Genomic DNA, 7025 nt, shown 5'->3' with positions numbered 1-7025 from the left:
CGCAGTCTGCCCCGGACGCCTCCTGCCTTCAGACTCTTCCAGCTGGGAAGCAGACACCGCCAGTCTCTTCAAGCGTTCTCCACAGAGCCACCCTGACCTGGCTTGGGGTGGGGATCAAGCTCTCCCTTTCCCCACGGAGGGGTGTCGCAGCTGAGCGCTGGCCACCTAACTGCGCACCTGGAGGATGCTCCCAGACTGGGCTCCCCTTTGACTGAGCTCCAGCCACACCCTTGAACTCTGGGCCTCTCAGGCCTCTGTCTCTGCCCGGGTCCTGGGAGGTGCCAGGGCAGTGGATTCACATCGTCATATGAGTTTAAACACTTGCACAAGTAAGATATTTTAATTTTTGAATGAGGAGACCGTCAAATTGTATACATTCAGGCCCCACCAAACCTGGTTACCTCACCTCCTGTGGGAAAGAGCTCAGGCTCGCAGTGAATTGTTCCCTATTCAAGGAAGACCAAGAGTAGAAGGATGGGTGGCCCATGACCCCCCAAATTGTCCTATGTTATCATTAAGAAACTGACTTGCAGGGTTCGAGCTGATTGGGACTTACATTTGGTTGAAATTTGGGCAAGACTGCTTTTACTTGTCCTCAGTACTCTAGGTAACTTAGCAGCCAAGTGGAACATATATTATCTATCTATCTATCTAGCTGTCTATAAATCCAGATAAACTAAGCAATGAAATGGGAATACACACGTATCACAGGCATTTCCTTGTCATTACATACTCATCGCTCTCATCCCACTTTCCCTAAGACTGTGCCATTATCATTACTCCCTAGTCATTGACATTTGGACTCTTGTAATTTTCCTTTATTATAAAGTACTACTTTTATGCAATTTTTACCATCCCACAAGGCCATACAAATTTACCCTCACCAAGATATATGATAATAGCCATTTTCTCTCACCCTTGATGACATCAAGTGCTATCAATCTTTTAATTTTTGCCAGATATACAGGCCTCAAACTCTATCTCCTTCCTTTAGTTTAAAAAATATTTATAAATGAAATTGAGCATTTCTTGCATACGTGTACAGAACTTGAACTTCTATTTCTTCTAGAGTGAAGTCATACTTTTTCCTTTCCTTTCTGTTCTGACTCTGTAAGTCCTATTAGGTCAATGTTAGTACAGACTGAGATGTTTAACACTCAAGTTCTTCAAGAGGCTGTCAAGTGGCATCACCCTGTTGCGGGTTACTGCACTTAGAGTGGTTTCATCCACACACAAGGGACGCTTTTTATGCAGACGAGCAGTTGCACAGCATCAGTCAGGGCTGAGATTCCCTAGTGCGGCTGCTGTGTGGGCTGGTGAGCCTGAGCCAGAGGGTGCTGTGGAGGCTTCTGTGACAGGAAGGGGTTTTTCTCTTTTCGTTTGTTTTTATTGGGGTCGAGTTGCTTTACAGTGTTGTGTTAGTTTCTGCTGTACAGTGAAGTGAATCAGCCAGATGTACACATATAGCCCCTCCCTCTTGGACCTCCCTCCCCACCCATCCCACCCATCTAGGTTGTCACAGAACACCGTGCTGAGCTCCCTGAGCTATACAGCAGGTTCCCACTAGCTCTCTGTTTTACACATGGTGGTGTACTTATGTCAAATCTAATCTCCCAGTTCATCCTGCCCTCCGCTTCCACCCGTGTCTGCATGTCCGTTCTCTACATCTGTATTTCTATTCCTGCCCTGCAAATAGGTTCATCTGTACCATTTATCCACATTCCACATATATGTGTTAATATACGATATCTGGTTTTCTTTCTTTCTTTCTTCACTCTGTATGACAGACTCTAGGTCCATCCACATCTCTGCAAATGACCCAATCTCATTTCCTTTTATGGCTGAGTAATATTCCATCATATATAGGTACCACATCTTCTTTATCCATTCATCTTTGATGGACATTTAACTTGTTCCCATGTCCTGGCTATTGTAAATAGTGCTGCAATGAACATTGAGGTGCATGTGTCTTTTTGAATTATGGTTTTCTCAGGGTATATGCCCAGTAGTGGATTGCTGGGTCGTATGGTAGTTCTATTTGTAGTTTTTTAAGGAACCTCCATGCTGTTCTCCACAGTGGCTGTGTCAGTTCACATTCCCACCAGCAGTGCAGGAGGCTCCCTTTTCTCCACAGCCTCTCCAGCATTTGTTGTTTCTAGACTTTTTGATGATGGCCCTTCTGACCAGTGTGAGGTGACACCTCATTGTAGTTTTCATTTGCATTTCTCTAATGATTAGTGATGTTGAGCAGCTTTTCATGTGCCTCTTGGCCATCTGTATGTCTTTTTGGGGAAATGTCTACTTAGGTCTTCTGCCCATGTTTTGATTGGCTTGTTTGATTTTTTTGGGTATTGAGCTGCATGAACTGCTTGTATATTTTGGAGATTAATCCTTTGTCCGTTGCTTCGTTTGCAAATATTTTCTCTCATTCTGAGGGTTGTCTTTTCATCTTGTTTATGGTTTCCTTTTCTGTGCAAAAGCTTTTAAGTTAACTTATGTCATATTCACTTATTTTTATTTTCATTGATCTAGGAGGTGGGTCGTAAAAGATCGTGCTGTGGGTTCCGGTTCCCAGTGCCTCACCCCCTCCCCACCTCTTGCACCCGCCAAACTTGATGTGACCCAGTCCAACGCTGCGGCTGCCCCCCCACAGCCCCTCACCCCGAAGCGCCCAGCTCCCCTCGCCCCTTCCCACCTCCGCTCCACCCCTGCAGCATGAGCAGCCCGAAGCCAGGCGGCGAGCACAGCACCAGCACGGGCTCGGGCTCCAGCGGCACCCCGGAGGAGGAGGAGGTCCGGACGTGGGCTCCCTGTGCATATTAAACCCAGAGAACTCTACCTGCTCTTCAGGCCATTCAGGGGTATGAAGGGTCCCTGATCAAGCTCACATGGAGACAGCCTGTTGGTTCTGTGATCTTTGACAGCCGGGCAGGAAAAGAAGCAGCCAAGAATGCATTGAATGGTATTCGCTTTGACCCCGAGAACCCGCAGACCCTGAGGCGAGAGTTTGCCAAAGCCAACACCAAGGTGGCCAAGAACAAGCTAATGGCTACACCAAATCCCACCAATGCTCACCCCGCCCTAGGAGCACACTTCATCGCACAATACCCCTATGACCTGATGGGGGCCACTCTGATTCCCGCATCCCTAGATGCCTGGGCCCCCTACCCTCTGTACACCACAGAGCTGACCCCAGCCATCTCACATGCTACGTGTACCTACCCAGCCACCACTGCTGCTGCCGCTGCCGCCCTACATGGTCAGGTGCACTGGTACCCTTCCTCTGATACCACCCAGCAAGAATGGAAATATCGTCAGTTCTGTTAGTTCTTCAGTCTGGTCACCACGGCTCGAAGCCCCCGCCCCAGTGGGGAGGAAGCCACCCTGAGCTTCCACTGCCCCCAGGCGGCCCCTGCAGAGCTGCTGCTTCCCTCCAAAGACTGAGTTTTAAGCCCAACTCAGTGGACTATTTTGGTTTCCTTTCTCTCCTTTTCCTCAGCCCTGTCCTGCCCCAAAGCCCCTCTCCAAGGCCTCACAGCAGGATTCAGGGGCCTTCTCATCAGGACACCCAGACCCAGCTCGGAGGTCTCGTTGGGACTCAGCAAGGCCTGACCCCCAGTCCAAATTTGTTTCCACAGCCCCGCCTCAAAGAAATGAGGCATTTAATTTTGCATGTTTTCCTGGCATGAATTAAGACACTTAAACTGGTATATATGTGAGTGTACAGTTTGTTCTCACATTTTGTCACCATAGCAACAAGTCCTGCCCACTAAGGGTTCATCATTCCCTGCCCCTCTCCCCTCACCCCCTCTCCTGCACCCACCCTGCTTCAGTGTGGACCAAGTCCTGCAGCCAGTTCCGCCCGGCGGCTGGTGCCCTCCATCATCCACACACTTCCAGGCTGAACAGGAAGGACCAACCAGCCAAGACAGCGTTTTCTTGGTCATTTCAAATCGGGGTCCTCTGCTTCCTCCCTCTCAGATGGGCCAACAGCCATTAGGAAAAGCCTTTCTCTGCCCAATTTCGCTTACCTCTCCACGGCGCACCCCACCCTTGCCATGGCTCCTCATTATTTCCAAACTTCAAAACCAACCAAAAAGTGAAAGTATTTTTGTACCCTGTGTAACGAAATATTTATGCAATATAAAGGATTTTTCGTGTGTGTATGCAATTAATTATTGAAGAGACCTTGTCCGCCCTGTCCGATAAGTTTAACATTTTAGCTTGAGGCATAAAGAAGAAAAGGGTTTCCGTTCTCCAGCAGTGAGCCTTAGTGTCAGCCATTAGTTTAAGAAAAATGAAGGAAAATTGTGCAATTTTTTGTTTCGTGAGCACATCAGTGCATTGCCTTTGGCTGCAGCTGTGGCTGTCTTGCCATTTTCAGACCTGGGAGACAAGGTGGCTATTTTATTTGCTGATCCTGTGAGCATGTGAGACTGGATAATATATGGAATGCAAAATTTAAAAATCATCAAAAAAAAAAAGACCTTGCTGTGATTTATGTCATAGAGAGTTTTTCCTGTTTTCCTCTAAGAGTTCTACAGTGTCTGGCCTTACATTTAGGTCTCTAATGCATTTTGAGTTTGTTTTTGTGCATGGTGTTAGGGAGTGCTCTAATTTCATTCTTTTACATGCAGCTGCTCAGTTTTCCCAGCACCAACTATTGAAGAGACTGTCTTTTCTCCATTGTATATTCCTGCCTCCTTTGTCATAGATTAGGTGACCATATGTGCGTGGGTTTATCTCTGGGCTTTCTATCCTGTTCCACCGATCTGTATTTCTGTTTTTGTGCCAGTACCATACTGTCTTGATTACTGTAGCTTTGTAGTATAGTCTGAAGTCAGGGAGCCTGATTCCTCCAGCTCTGTTTTACTTTCTCAAGATTGCTTTGGCTATTCGGGGTCTTTTGTGTTTCCATAAAAATTGTGAAATTTTTTGTTCTAATTCTGTGAAAAACGTCATTGGTAATTTGATAGGGATTGCACTGAATCTGAATCTGTAGATTGCTTTGGGTAGTATAGTCATTTTCACAATATTGATTCTTCCAATCCAAGAACAAGGTATACCTCTCCATCTGTTTGTGTCGTCTTTGATTTCTTTCATCAGTGTCTTACAGTTTTTTGCATACAGGTCTTTTGCCTCCTTAGGTAGGTTTATTCCTAGGTATTTTATTCTCTTTGTGGTGATGGTAAATGGGATTGTTTCCTTAATTTCTCTTTCTGATCTTTCATTGTTAGTGTATAGGAATGCAAGAGATTTCTGTGCATTAATTTTTTACCCTGCAACCTTACCAAATTCATTGATTAGTTCTAGTAGTTTTCTGGTGGTATCTATAGGATTTTCTATATATAGTATCATGTCATCTGCAAACAGTAACAGTTTTTCTTCTTCTTTTCCAATTTGTACTCCTTTTATTTCTTTTTCTTCTCTGATAGCCATGGCTAGGACTTCCAATACTTTGTTGAATAACAGTGGTGATAGTGGACATCCTTGTTTTGTTCCTGATCTTAGAAGAAATGCTTTTGGATTTTCCACCATTGAGAATGATGTTTGCTGTGGGTTTGTCATATATGGCCTTGTAGGTTCCATCTATGCCCAATTTCTGGAGAATTTTTATCATAAATGGGTACTGAATTTTGTCAAAAGCTTTTTCTTCAACTATTGAGATGATCATATGGTTTTTATTCTTTAATTTGTTAATATGCTGTATCACATTGACTGATTTGCATATGTTGAAGAATCCTTGCATCCCTGGGATAAATCCCACTGGATCAGGGTGTATAATCTTTCTGATGTGTTGTTGGATTCTGTTTGCTAGTATTCTGTTGAGGATTTTTGTGTCTATGTTCATCAGTGCTATTGGTCTGTAATTTTCTTTTTTGTGTGTGATATCTTTGTCTGGTTTTGGTATCAGGGTGATGGTGGCCTCGTAGAATGAGTTTGGGAGTGTTCCTCCCTCTGCAATTTTTTGGAAGAGTTTGAGAAGGGTAGGTGTTAATGCTTCTCTATATGTTTGATAGAATTCACCTGTGAAGCCATCTGGTCCTGGACTTCTGTTTGTTGGAAGATTTTTAATTACAGTTCCAATTTCATTACTTGTAATTGGTCTGTTTATGTTTTCCACTTCTTCCTGGTTCAATCTTGGAAAGTTGTACCTTTCCAAGAATTTGTCCGTTTCTTCCAGGTTGTCCATTTTATTGGCATATAGTTGCTTGTAGTAGTCTCTTATAATCCTTTGTATTTCTGTGGTGTCAGTTGTAATTTCTCCTTTTTCATTTCTAATTTTATTGATTTGAGTCCTCTCTTTTTTTTCTTGATTAGTCTGGCTAAAGGTTTATCAATTTTGTTTATCTTCTCAAAGAACCAACTTTTTGTTTTATTGACCTTTGCTATTCTTTTCTTCATTTCTATTTCATTTATTTCCGCTATGAACTATGATTTCTTTCCTTCTACTAACTTTGGGTTTTCTTTGTTCTTCTTTGTCTAGTTGCTTTAGGTATACAGTTGGATTGTTTATTTGAGATTTTTCTTCTTTCTTGAGGTAGGATTGTATTGCTATAAACTTCTCCCTTAGAACTGCTTTTGCTGCATCCCATAGGTTTTGGATCAACATGTTTTCGTTGTCATTTGTTTCTAGCTATTTTTACATTTCTTGTTTCATTTCTTCAGTGATCCATTATTTAGTAACATATTGTTTATCCTCCATGTGTTTGTGTTTTTTACAGTTCTTTTCCTGTAATTAATTTCTAATCTCATAGTGTTGCTGTCAGAAAAGATGCTTGCTATGTCTTCAGTTTTCTTAAATTTACTGAGTCTTGATGTGTGACCCAAGATGTGATCTATCCTGGAGAACGTTCTGTGTGCACTTGAGAAGAAAGTGTATTCTGCTGCTTTCAGATGGAATGTCCTATAAATAACAATTAAGTCTATCTGGTCTAATGTGTCATTTAAGGCTTGTGTTTCCTTATTTTCTGTCTAGATGATCTATCCATTGGTGTAAGTGGGGTGTTAAAGTTCCCCACTAT

The 7025-nt window shown here is 43.4% G+C and overlaps 1 pseudogene across 1 annotated transcript; it reads left to right on the top strand.

Moving 5' to 3' along the window:
- The first annotated feature begins 2715 nt into the window (after positions 1–2715).
- On the top strand, positions 2716–3327 carry LOC309958190 (RNA-binding protein with multiple splicing 2-like; annotated as a pseudogene). Its single transcript has one exon. The product of its transcript is annotated as an RNA-binding protein with multiple splicing 2-like (transcript).
- Positions 3328–7025: the final 3698 nt, after the last annotated feature.

Source organism: Leucopleurus acutus (assembly GCF_964270905.1).
Source record: "Leucopleurus acutus genome assembly, chromosome: 1".
Lineage (NCBI taxonomy): Eukaryota > Metazoa > Chordata > Mammalia > Artiodactyla > Delphinidae > Leucopleurus > Leucopleurus acutus.
This window is presented reverse-complemented; position numbering and strand designations above follow the sequence as displayed.